Below are 14,062 nucleotides of genomic sequence, written 5' to 3' on the forward strand. Positions count from 1 at the left end.
CTCAGTCTGACAATTTTCAGTGCATTATCCTCTCCATCTCATAACATTACCTTTATACACTGGTACCTCTGGTTACGAAATTAATTCGTTTCAGAGGTCTGTTCTTAACCTGAAACCCTTCTTAACCTGAGGTACCTGAGCCTCCTACTGCCGCTGCGCCACTGGCATGCAATTTCTGTTCTCATCCTGAGGAAAAGTTCTCAACCCGAGGTACTACATCGAGGTTAGCGGAGTCTGTAACCCAAAGTGTTTGTAACCCAAGGTGTTTGTAACCTGAGGTACCACTGTACAGTGGATGCTCGGGTTATGAATGTGATCCGTGCGGGATGCATGTTCGCAACCACAGCATCCGCAACCCACAGAGGCGCGCCTGCGCATGCACAAAGCACAATTTAGCATTTCTGCGCATGTGGGACCTCCGAAACCCGGAAGTAACCCATTCCAGTACTTCCGGGTTTCTGTGGTCCACAACCCAAAAAAACACAACCTGAAGTGTGTGTAACCCGAGGTATGACTGTAATATTTTACTTTCTACAAAGTTAAAAGGTGATGGAAATGTATTTGTTTGTGTGTATTTAATTTTTGGATTGTGTTTGGAGCTAGGATGAAAACCACATTTCTTATCTCACAATGATTCTGCAGTTGACTCTACAGTTTATTGTTGAGGATGTAACACACTACTCTACCCAACCACCCATCCTAAGTGAGGGTGATTTTCACAACCTCCTAATTTGAAAACATCTTAATGAAATCCATTAAAATATATTAATAAAATAAACCCAGGAACATTAACAGTCTCGGCCATACTTACATTTACAAAGTACAGATTTGTATCTTGTTTAATGGGCTATTATTCATTTTCCAACATAACTTTATTGCCCTAAGTTAGTTTGTGAGATCTTCACCATCAAATCTCCAGTCAGCGCTGCAGCAATGATGTTTGTTTCAAAACTGCACTGCTCAGCCTCTAAAAATTAATGCCTGCTTCCTTTTAATGTTACCAGCATAGCTTGTTTAACATTCCCATCCCCTCTAGAAAGCATCTATTGTTGATCTGATATCAAGCACATCTGCAGTTATAATTAGTTTTGAATATGAAAATTATCTCATTAAGTAATTTTCAGAAAATGACACACATGAAACTGTACAAAGCTTGGCAGCTAGGAAATTGCAGATATGAAATGAGGATGCCAGCTAATGCATCTGCAGCCAGACCAGATTTAATTGTATCCTTTCAGTCATAGGAACATAAGAAGAGTCTGCTAGATCAGGCCAACGGCTCATTTAGCCTGACATTCTGCTCTCGCAATGGCCAGCCAGATCCACATGGAAGCCAGCATGCAAGACCTGAGCATGGACAGCACTGTCTCCAACTATGATCCCAAGCATATTCAGTGGTTTAATGCTTCTTCTTAATGCCACTTGTTGTTGTTTAGTCGTGTCCAACTCTTCGTGACCCCATGGACCAGAGCACGCCAGGCACTCCTGTCTTCCACTGCCTCCCACAGTTTGGTCAAACTCATGCTGGTAGCTTCGAGAACACTGTCCAACCATCTCATCCTCTGTCGTCCCCTTCTCCTTGTGCCCTCCATCTTTCCCAACATCAGGGTCTTTTCCAGGGAGTCTTCTCTTCTCAAGAGGTGGCCAAAGTATTGGAGCCTCAGCTTCAGGATCTGTCCTTCCAATGAGCACTCAGGGCTGATTTCCTTCAGAATGGATCGGTTTGATCTTCTTGCAGTCCATGGGACTCTCAAGAGTCTCCTCCAGCACCATAATTCAAAAGCATCAATTCTTCGGCGATTAGCCTTTTTTATGGTCCAGCTCTCACTTCCATACATCACTACTGGGAAAACCATAGCTTTAATTATACGGACCTTTGTCGGCAAGGTGATGTCTCTGCTTTTTAAGATGCTGTCTAGGTTTGTCATTGCTTTTCTCCCAAGAAGGAGGCATCTTTTAATTTTGTTACTTCTGTCACCATCTGCAGTGATCATGGAGCCCAAGAAAGTAAAATCTCTCACTCCCTCCATTTCTTCCCCTTCTATTTGCCAGGAGATGACGGGCCCAGTGGCCGTGATCTTCGTTTTTTTGATGTTGAGCTTCAGACCATACTTTGCGCTTTCCTCTTTCACCCTCATTAAAAGGTTCTTTAATTCCTCCTCACTTTCTGCCATCAAGGTTGTGTCATCTGTATATCTGATGTTGTTGATATTTCTTCCGGCAATTTTAATTCCGGTTTGGGATTCATCCAGCCCAGCCTTTCGCATGATGAATTCTGCATATAAGTTAACTAAGCAGGGAGACAATATACAGCCTTGCCGTACTCCTTTCCCAATTTTGAACCAGTCAGTTGTTCCATATCCAGTTCTAACTGTAGCTTCTTGTCCCACATAGAGATTTCTCAGGAGATAGATGAGGTGATCAGGCACTCCCATTTCTTTAAGAACTAGCCATAGTTTGCTGTGGTTGACACAGTCAAAGGCTTTTGCATAGTCAATGAAGCAGAAGTAGATGTCTTTCTGGAACTCTCTAGCTTTCTCCATAATCCAGCGCATGTTTGCAATTTGGTCTCTGGTTCCTCTGCCTCTTCAAAATCCAGCTTGCACTTCTGGGAGTTCTCGGTCCCTTAATGCCACTAGCCAGCCACAAATGATCACTTGGTCACCAGTCCCCCCAGGGTCTATTACAAACTGCCATCTCTTAGGGTGGCCAGCTTTTTCAGCAGTCTTTGCTGCTGTGACTTCATCACAGCACAGCACAGAGAGAAATGCCATTGGCTGAATAGTTGGCAATCCTAGCTGTAGGTTAAGGCATTCATTCACTCAGTAATACTCTGCCATGTACTGCCTTGTTATGCAGGGTTTGCTAGTAAACACAGCCCACATCAGATTTGTAAACCACCCAAATCAGTTTCTTTTTTAATAGTCATTTTGCCAACTTGAATAAAATATTTGGGAGGGGGGTGCTAGGTAAGCCTTGCCCTGCATAATCAATCACATGATGCAGCACATTTGAATGGCAAACCCCTCAGCCCCTAGGACCTGTCTCCTATGTTACGAACACAGTAGTAAAGGTGGAGAGGGAGAGGTATTCCAGTTCTCTGACTCCCCCCCCCCACAGGCCAGTGGGACTTTAGAGAGTTCTAGGAGGACTGTCACACCTGTTGAGATTTCTATTCCACCTTAAGGAGCAGATGTGGAACTGTTGCGTGTCACATGTCTGTACATTCCAGCACAGCTTGCTGGGAACTTCCATTGTGTGTATAGCTTTTGCTTTTCTCTGCCTCTCTAAGAATAGACGACATGTTTCTTTGTCCTGATTTATGATTAATAAATCTGTAGTTGTAGTATGCTTTCACAAGCCTCACACCTATTCTGTGTGCGCAGTTCGATCTGCTGATAGTGTGCCCTGGCTTTGAAGCCCATGTGGCTGATTTACGTCGGAGCAGAGGCCGATGGGTCTTCACAGCAGGACGGCTGAAAGGAGACGGCCCAGCTGGGATAGCCAGCTGGCCTTGTGGCTCTCTGCATGTCAATAACACCCACAGCCCTGCTGTTACAGTTACTGAGTCTAGATTGGGCCCATCATGTGATGGCAGCCAGGCCAGCTTGGGGTCCAATGGATCCTGGACTAGCTCAGCCCCATCCCATATCCCAGAAACCCCATTTTATGACACTTTTGCTGGCTGCCCTTGGCAGGTATCTCACTGGCAGCAGTTCCAACTGCACATTTTTTGGGGGGGGGGTTATACTAGTGGAGTGACCATGGTGTTAATCCACTGGTGGGAGGCCCATGGAGGCTGGCAGGGCTGGGCAGAGGGAAATTCAACTTTGCCCGCCAGACAGGGATTTGAATTGTTCTGTTGGAGGTCCATCCTAGTCACCGATCCATGCTGCTGGGGTGGGTGTGTTAATATGTGGCAGAGTAAGGGACTCAGGTGGCGCTGTGGTCTAAACCACTGAGCCTCTTGGGCTTGCCAATCGGAAGGTTGGCAGTTTGAATCCCCGTGGCGGAGTGAGCTCCCGTTGCTCTATCCCACCTCTGGCTCACCTAGCAGTTCAGAAGCACGCCAGTGCAAGCAGATAAATAGGTACTGCTGTAGCAGGAAGGTAAATGGTGTTTCTGTGTGCTCTGGTTTCTGTCATGGGGTTCCATTGTGCCAGAAGCGGTTTAGTCATGCTGGCCACATGACCCAGAAAGCTGTCTGTGGACAAATGCTGGCTCCCTCGGCCTGAAAGCAAGCTGAGCACCGAAACCCCATAGTCGCCTTTGACTAGACTTAATTGTCCAGGGGTCCTTTACCTTTTACCTATGTGGAAAAGGTTTCTTTCCATCCATCTCTACCAGAACACTCATGCCGGGGCCAGCACCTACTGAGCTCTACACCCAGCAACTAACCCTTGGAGCTCCTGGTCCCAGCTGCTCTTCCACTTTTCCATCACTGCCTGTCCCCCCACCCCACCCCCAGCAAATCAGTAGTCACAAGGAGAAGGAGCAGCAGTCAGTATTCATTCCCCGTTAGGCATCCTTGAAATGGGTTTTATCACATGAATAGAAGTTTTGACTTCTATGTGTCCAGTTCTGAAGATCTGCAAGTCCAGGATTTGTACAGAAGAAGGGATTTAAACAGGGAAAACTTTATCAGTTCTGCATTACACGCCTCACATAACACTGTATATCAAAAAACCAACATATTTATTCTTATCTTTTGCTGATGGCACTTCAGTTCTCTTGTGCTGAGTTCATTTGACTTACTCATCTTTTTGATGATACTGTAGCTTTACTTAATAAAGTTATTTTCCTTCAGCTATCAGTAATAGAAAAACACTGGGGATATATTTGATCCAAATAAATCGGTAAATTGTTTGCAAAATTGACCCGATGTTGGTGTGAAGACGTCTTCTACATACAATTCCTTTCCTCTGCATAAACACATAATTCCTTTGATTTCACTTTGTGTGGTTCACAATAAATATTATATTTCTCTAATCCTCCTTGCTTTCTCTACTCTATGATGCTATCTTAATCACCATATCAACAAAGTGTTCACTGTAATTTCTACACTGTGGTTGGCCTGGATCCTGTTCAGGATATGAAAATCACTTTAGTCATGGCATTTTCTTCAGATGGAGGTAGAATTTAGCTATTAGCTATTGTGCTGGTGGAAGAGAAAGGATTAACTCCTCTGAGATTTAGCTGCCTGCAGAATACCTCAGACCAGATGCAAATCTAAAATCTAAAATATAAAAATTATACAGCACTCACCCCCCCATATGTTGTAGGAACAAAGCCAAATTCTTATTTTAGAGTTAATGTAACCATAAAAATTTAATTGCTTCAATCAGTACTTTTAAAATTACTGTTGAAGGGTCCAGAACTGTGGTCTTCTTCCTCCCCCCGACTAATTTCTCATTGATATTAATGATGTGCCTGTAATTAAACAATAATAAAAGTGATTATGTTACAAGCGAAAGTAGAAACATATTGTGGAGAATATGAGACCTGCCTTCATTATCTGCTCATGTTCAGCATTCCATCTCTGCAGAAGCCCTGCAGTTCTGGATATGTGCTATCTACCTGATAAATTTCACGTTTCTTAGATTGTTCCCCAAGCAGGAATCCTCAAAAACAAGGTCCTCTTCCACAATCTCCTGTCCCTAGAGCCAGTCATAAAGATTATGGAGACAAATGTCTCATAGTTCATTGGTATTGGAAAAGTCCTGAAATGCTCTCATAAAAAGAAAGTCAGTATTAACTGGGAATCATAGGAACCAACTCCTAGGGGCCAAGGTCCCTTCAGCCCCACTCCCAAGAAAACATTTGAGGGGGTTAGGCTCTCCCAAAGTCTATGGGCATTGCCTTTCAATTGGTGTGTGCGTGCTGTGACTTGTGATTGATCGGGGCAGGGCTTACCTAGGCCCCCCAATATTTTATTCAAGCTGGCACCCCTGTTGGTTATCTCTTTGGTAAACCAAGCCATGCAAAGGCTGAGGAGGGAAAACAAGGTACAGTGGTACCTTGGTTTTCGAACGTCTCTGTTGGCGAACATTTCAGTTTTTGAACACCATAGACCCGGAAGTAAATGTTTCGGTTTTCAAACACACCTTGGAAGTTGAACATGTCACGCGGCTTCCATATTGAGTTTTCTGTTTTGAGGCTTCCGTATTGAGTTTTCAGTTTTCAAATGTTTTGGAACTCGAATGGTCTTCCAGAACAGATTACATTCAAAAACCGAGGTACCACTGTACAGATATGGGTGCTCCCCAAATTCTTCCTCATTTGAATTTCATCCCAAACTTTGAATGTTCAAATTAGTGCAGAATTAAGTTTCGTTCTAGCTGAATTTTGGAATGCTGTTGTGACAGTGGTGAGCTCCCATTGCTCTGTCCCAGCTCCTGCCAACCTACACTGGCTCCCTTGCCCTGAAAAACAAGATGAGTGTGTTGCCTTTGACTGGACTTAACTGTCCAGGGGTCCTTTACCTTTATCTTTTACATTTGAAATGCATTATTTTCCTCAAAGTATTCTAGGTGCTGCAGTTTACCCCTCATAGCATTACAGTTCCCAACAACCCTTAACAAACTACAGTGCCCAGAATTCTCTGAGGGAAAGAAGGTGCTTCAGATATGCTTTAAAGGTACAGTGTTTACACAGCCTTACTTTCCACTAGCTTCTTATTGCTTGTTACTTCTGGTGTGGCTTACATAATTTCACATTAGATGACCTGTTTTTATTCTCAGTATGGGATTTCAGGCTTTCCGTGCTGAATTAGTAGAGCAGTGTAAAGAAACGGCAGTGAACCTACAGCCCTCCAGGTGTATTACTTATTTCTTGGAATATTTATAGACCACACTGTCATAAAAAATACAACACAGCAGTATGTGCCCTATAAAATTACAAGATAAATAAAACCATCAATAAATACTGGCTGGTAAAAAGAAAATCACATTGCAAAGGCCTGTCTAAACAACACAATTTTAGGCAGTGTTTAAAGGAAGGCAGGTATGATTCTTGCAGCACCCATACTAGCAGGAGATGCCACACTAAAGGCTTGGTGCTTAGTAAACACCAACCTCACGGGTTTGGGGAACCACAAGAAGTGTCCCATCAAAGGATATTGGTGATGAAGGTGAAGCATGAAGATTCAGGCAGGCTTAAAGGTACTTAGGGCCCAGGTAGTTTAGGTGAATTAGCAGAAGAACCTTGAATCTGATAGCAAATTGGCAAACTGATGTTGTTGGACTCCAATTTTCATCACACAAAGCCAGTGGTCAAGGAGCATGCAGCTTGTAATCTAGCAACCTTTGGAGGGCCACCGACTTCCCATCACTCCTTTAAAGAATACTCAAAATAACTACAGTTCATCAAAAGAATAGGCAAGGATCAGCCAACACACTAGCACAGCAGCACTTGCATGGTGCTACTGTGTTGTGGATTAATGGTGGGGGCACAATTCTTTCCAAAGCCATTGTTCCAGGGGCAAGAGTTCGGTCCTAGCAGATGACAGAGGAACACACCATTTCCCCCTTTCCCTGCTGGCACTCTTGTGTCAGAAGGAGGTAATTTTATCAACATCTTTGGATTAAATTCAAATCATCCTCAGAGACTTATTCCATGCATATGCAAATGCTGGCAACACTGTGAATCCTTTTCAAGCTTGAGCTTTTATGTAATCACAAAGATGCTCAAATATCAGGAAATATTATTTTCACCCGCGATTTTTGCAAAGTCTGTGTCAGTTGTTTGACTTCCTTGGTGGTAATCTTTCCATGGCAGATGACAAGCCTTGAAAGCATTTCTCCTCTCTTTCCTTTTGTGGTGTGTATCCTCCACTCCCCCCCTCCTTACCCCAATTTCTATTGTGGCATATAAAATAGCCATTTGATGAGATCATTTTGATGTACAAAGTTTGGGATGAAAATGTAACCATTCAACTTCAGTTGTAATTAGTATATTAAAGCAATTCAGCCCAGCAGGAGGTGTGTTGGCACTATCCTATAATCATACCCCTTGGGTATCGTGAGGCAAAAGGCGCAGCTGCTGAAGAAAACAGGGATTGGGGGGGGATCCAAAAGACTTGTGATATGTGGTTATTATATGAAGATGTTATTGTAAGAGAAAATGGGGAAATGAATGTTGTTCTTTTTCTTCTGGGAGATGAGGGATCTGACTGTTTAGAATACGTACTGATCAGTAACCTCATCTGAACAATGGGATTTGCATAGCGTAATCCACTGCTTATGGAAGTTATTTCCAGCAAAGGCCGTGGGTCAGAGCTAGATGAAAAGATGCATTTTAAAATATGATAAAATAGCCCCTAAATTATCTGTTTGATATTTCTTTCAGCTGGGTGGTTTTGAGGACTGTTTACGTAATGATGCCAAGTCCACCCTTGACTGTTGTATCCATAATGCTCTGAATCCTAAAGCATATCATCAAATTAAGAATATTTCTTAATACATTATTTAAGCCTGAGGGATGTGGATGTCTTTTTTGCGGCTTTTTGAAATTTCCTTTAACATTGTAGCCGTCGCTGTTTATATTTCCTTTGCACAAGGAAAAAAGTATCCCAGGACTCACATTTGAAAAATGAATACATACAGTGAGCTAAGGCAGGTGATTAGAAATGTCATCTGATGTATCTGTTACCAGCATTAAAAAAGGGACGCAGGTGGTGCTGTGGCCTAAACCACTGAGCCTCTTGGGCTTGCTGATCAGAAGGTTGGCAGTTCTAATCCTCCTGACGGTGTGAGCTCCCGTTGCTCGGTCCCTGCTCCTGCCAACCTAGCAGTTCAAAAGCACGCCAGTGCAAGTAGATAAATAGGTACCGCTGCGACGGGAAGGTAAACGGTGTTTCCGTGCGCTCTGGTTTCCATCACGGTGTTCTGCTGCGCCAGAAGCGGTTTAGTCATGCTGGCCACATGACCCAGAAAGCTGTCTGTGGACAAACGCCGGCTCCCTTGGTCTGAAAGCTGAGATGAGTGCCTCAACTCCATAGTCATCTTTGACTGGACTTAACCAGCCAGGGGTCCTTTGCCTTTACAATTTTTTACCAGTGTAAAGTGGCAGGGCATTTCCCACTGGTGTTTTGGGGAGGGGGTGAGCTTGCAGCTTTGGGAAGGAGGCAGGAGGGCTCCAGCATCCTATCAGAAACCTGGTGCCTCCTTCCCAAAGCCTGGGAAGTTTCTGCCTGACTTGAGGAGGAAGGCACAATGCTCTCACACACAATGCCCTCCCCTGCAGACTGCCTTTGAAAGCTGGCACCTCTGACCCTGTTTCCCTATGAAAAATTCCACTGCATTCCACTGCACCATAGATTTGTGTAATGGCATTATGATACTGGAAATTTTTATTTTTAAATAATGTACCCCTCTCTTGTTGATCAGTAGTATACATCTTGCTCACAGCAGCAGCTCTGTTAAGCTCTTAAAGGGAGCCTGGATTCGAACGTTTATAAAACTATGTGTGATATTCCAGACCTTTTCTGCCTTACATCTCACCAGAGGCTAAGCCCCATTGTGCCCTCAAAAGCTTAAAGATTAGGGGGACCTCCAAGACAGCATGTAATGCTGGGGGAAATTGGCAAAAATCAATCAAGTGGCTTCCGTCTGAACACAACAAACTTTCCATTTAAGTCATCATGACTCCATAGAGATAATAAATTGATTGCTGCAGCAAAGCATGCCATTGTTCTGTGGGAAGAAAAGATAAAACAATTAAATGGGAGAGATCATGGAAATGTAATAGGAGAAATGATTGTGTCCTTACTTAGTAATTACAGTCATTGCTTTACATGTTAGTGGGAAATGGCCATAGTCAATCATTGTGGTGCTATAATGAAATTGAATGATAATTATGAGATGTTATGTCTTTAATTAATATTTCATTGACCTTGGAGGAACAATGGAAATGGCTTGTTGTGTCACAAAGCACTAGTTTTGCATAGGGAAAATGAGCAAATAAATATCAGTCTTGTAAACTGAAATCTGTAGTCAAACATATTGTTATGCGTTTGGTGGTGGTGGTGGTGGGAGCAGGCTGAATGTGAGAACCTGTTAACCTCTGGAACCCGCAAGTGTTAAAATATAAGCCAGGCTAGCTTCCTGTGTTGAGGTGATCAACTGGGTGATGGGCCATTAAGAGTACAAAGGCATGAGATGCTTAATCTCAGGATCATGGGTTCAAGCACCATGTTGAGCAAAAGATTCATGCATTGCATTGTAGTCTCAGGTTATATATATGTGTGTGTAAATAAAGCATATATCAAGAGATGTTAGGAGTAAGCAGATAGGAGAATTCCTGCTCGCCAGCTTGGATGGACTGGGCCAGCTGACCCTGTAGAAGGGCTCCCCCCCCCCAATAAAGACTTGATATTTGGGGCAGGGGGCAAAGTGGACTGGCCATGGGGCAGCAAGAGGAAGAAAGATGAAAGGGACCCCCAATGTGCCAGGCTAGCTTCTAGTGTTAAGGTGATCACCTGGGTGATGGGCCATTGTGAGAACAATTGCCTTTGATGAAAATCAGAGAATGAAGATATATCTTCTATTGTGTTATGGAAAGAATGTGGGAAGAGTTGAATAAGCTTTACTAGAGAGGAAATGTGAACGAGTCTGCTTGTTCTTCTGGGGTAAAATGTAAAAATGGGTGAATGATTCATCTGTCCCAAACTGCAGGGGCATTCACAAGCACCGCCCTTGCAGCAGCCACCCAAGGAAAAAAGCATACCTTACACTTATGGGTTGAAAAAACTGGTTAATACTTGAAGACATCTGATCACCTTATGATGGCCCATTGCAAATACCTTGGTCTTGTTGCCAGGTTGCACTCACATGCCAGTGCTACTTTGCTGAACTACGAGGATCTCCATGTAGCAGTAGTTTATGTGGCAACTGAAATTTGCATAACTGCAGCCAGCAGGAGTTGAAAACAAATATTGGTTGAATTTCTTGCAACCACAATCAGGAAATCCCCAGTGAAGACAGCTCAAATAACAGCAGGTAACTATTGAGGATCAGTGTAACAGAAATGGATGAATTACAATAATATAAAAGCTTTGCTCAGTGTAATCCATATTCAGGCAAAAAAAACCAGCTGACAGCATAATGTCTGTTGGCAGCCACATGTAAGCCCTCAGGCCTCAATACAGAGAAAATGAATCATCTTTAAGTCCCTTACATCAGTGAACATGTTGGTTGTCACTTAAACCCCAGGATGAATGTCGTTGCAACTCTCAGTTTACGTGGGGGTTATGTTCCAAGGCAACACATGTTTAAGTAAAATTGCATATATTTGAAAGACCATTGAAAAAGCCCTGTTCCAGCCCTGCCCTGTCTCGCTTCACCACTTTTTCTGGTGTTTTTGTAACATTTTTGGGTTGCTTCTGGGTTCGGTGCAATGCACATATGCGCCATCACACCTGTATTGGACACACCTAAAATGGTTACTGCCTGCAGAACAACAGAAAGGACAAGAACAAGAAGAGTCAGGGTTTTAGACATTAAAGGTAAAGGTAAAGGTACCCCTGCCCGTACGGGCCAGTCTTGACAGACTCTAGGGTTGTGCGCTCATCTCACTCTATAGGCCAGGAGCCAGCGCTGTACGCAGACACTTTCGGGTCACGTGGCCAGCGTGACAAGCTGCATCTGCCGAGCCAGTGCAGCACAAGGAACGCCGTTTACCTTCCCGCTGGTAAGCGGTCCCTATTTATCTACTTGCACCCGGGGGTGCTTTCGAACTGCTAGGTTGGCAGGCGCTGGGACCGAACGACGGGAGCGCACCCTGTCACGGGAATTTGAACCACCGACCATGCGATCTGCAAGTCCTAGGCACTGAGGTTTTACCCACAGCGCCACCCGCGTCCCTTTTAGACATTAAACCAATACAGTGGTGCCTCGCAAGACGAAATTAATCTGTTCCGTGAGGCTCTTCGTATAGCGGTTTTTTCGTCTCATGAAGCAAGCCCATTGACAGCTTAGCGGATTAGCGCTATTAGCGGTTTAGCGGCTTTTAGCGGATCAGCTGATAAGCGGCTTATCAGCTGATCAGCTGCTAAGCGGCTTAGGGCTTAGGAAAAGGGGGGGCAAGGGAAAAAACCCCGCAGGAACTCGCATGACATTTTCGTCTTGTGAAGCAAGCCCATAGGGAAATTCGTTTTGTGAAGCGCCTCCAAAACGGAAAACCCTTTCGTCTAGCGGGTTTTCCGTCTTGCGAGGCATTCGTCTTGCGGGGCACCACTGTACTATTTAGATTGCCATACCTGGCTCTGGAGTGGAAGCTGCCGGCTACTCATACTGAAAATAATTTGTAATTACACTAATTGTAGGTGATCTTGTGAGAGCCAGTCTTGTATTCAGAACCATGTGCAGTTTGATGTTTTATGCACTCTGCAAATGTATCTGCACTGTCAGGGATGAACTAGGCACAATGCTGGAATTGTCTTTCCTTTTAATGGGCAGGATTTGAAAAATGCATGTAGCAACTGTTGAGGGGTTGATAATTCTTGAGAGTTAAGCAGGTGAGCAGTGGGAACTTCCATGCTTTCCTCCATTTTAGTCTGGGGTGGAAATTTCTGCTATTTGCATGGGAAGGAAAGCACCCATTGTTGCAAATGGGGCCATTCTTCACATTGCAAATAGCAGTTTTTAGAGGAACTGTTGGGTCTCCAGTTAGGGAAGAACTATACACTCATCTTTCTTGTGCACTTAATAGAAATACACATTTAATGCCATGCTTAGCTTGTCCCTCAGGACCACCTCTGTAGGAGCAGTGGCTAGCAAGTTGGAAGCTATTGAGAAAATGTATGACTTACTTAGAGAGGTGGGATACAGGCAGTGAACACTGAAGGCTTGGCAAATCTCTCTGCAGTAAGTAGCTGAACTGAAGCCTGTCTCATCTTCGGTGCTAATATAGCATGTAAATATGATATCCAGATTTATAAATTGACAAACGTTATCAACTCCATTTATGACATGCCCTGATCTCCTCTGAAAAGTGGTCTTTACCTGCAGCGACACAAGCTCCTTAAAATTCTGCTTCTAATTTAAACATAAAGCATATGAATTAAAACTAATGCTCACCTTGAAATCCACATTAAACTTTTATATGATGAGATTGATGCAAACAGGATGAGCTAGAATTTCAGATTTGTTCCCTAATGGAAGGCTTACTATCCCTTCCAGATACTTTCCCAGCAGTGTATTATGATTTATTCCCCCCCCCCCTTTGCTCAGTCTCATCTTATGAATAGGTAGGTGAATAAGTAATTTGTCAATAAATAGGAATATGTTTTGGTTGCCTGTCTGGTTAGGTTACTGGAAAAGGAAAAGTGTTTTAGTAAAATAGGTTCATAGCATGGGTTCACCGTGTTTTCAATAAATGGTCTTTCAAAGATTTTTGCACGGTAGCTGTGATACAGAGCTCTCTTCACTATCCCATAGTTATGCAATGAAGACCAAATTCACACCATATAGATCACAGAGCAGCTACACAGCCCATGCAACCATCCTGGATGCACTGAAGGGGTGCCAACTTGAATAAAATATTGTGGGGGCCCAGGTGAGCCCCAACCCACATAATCAATTGCATGATGCTGTGCACACACACCATTTGAATGGGAATGCTCATCAACTTGGGGGCCCCCTGGCCAAAGCTCCCATGGCTCCCAGGAGTCAGCTCCTGTGCTGCGCTGCATAAGTAACAGCTGTTAGCACATGCAACCGAGGGCCTTCTTGGTAGTGGCACCCACCCTGTGTCCCATCAGATGTCAAGCAGATAAGTACCTCCCATCAGAAGACAAGCAGATACAACCTTTAGAAGGCATCTGCCCTGCATAGGGAAGTTTTTTTTTAATGTTTGTGTTTTTATATATGTTGGAAGCTGCCCAGTCAGATGGGCAGGGTACAAATAATAAAATTATTATTATTATTATTATTATTATTATTATTATTATTAATAATTCTAAATTGGACCTTCCATAATATTCTTGGGCGATTCATAACTAGTTCTGGATGGGATGTCATTACAAAGATCTGCTTCTGTGCATCTTACACATATCTATATAACA

The sequence above is a fragment of the Podarcis erhardii genome (assembly GCF_964252035.2).
Source record: "Podarcis erhardii genome assembly, chromosome: 10".
Classification (NCBI taxonomy): Eukaryota; Metazoa; Chordata; class Lepidosauria; order Squamata; family Lacertidae; genus Podarcis; species Podarcis erhardii.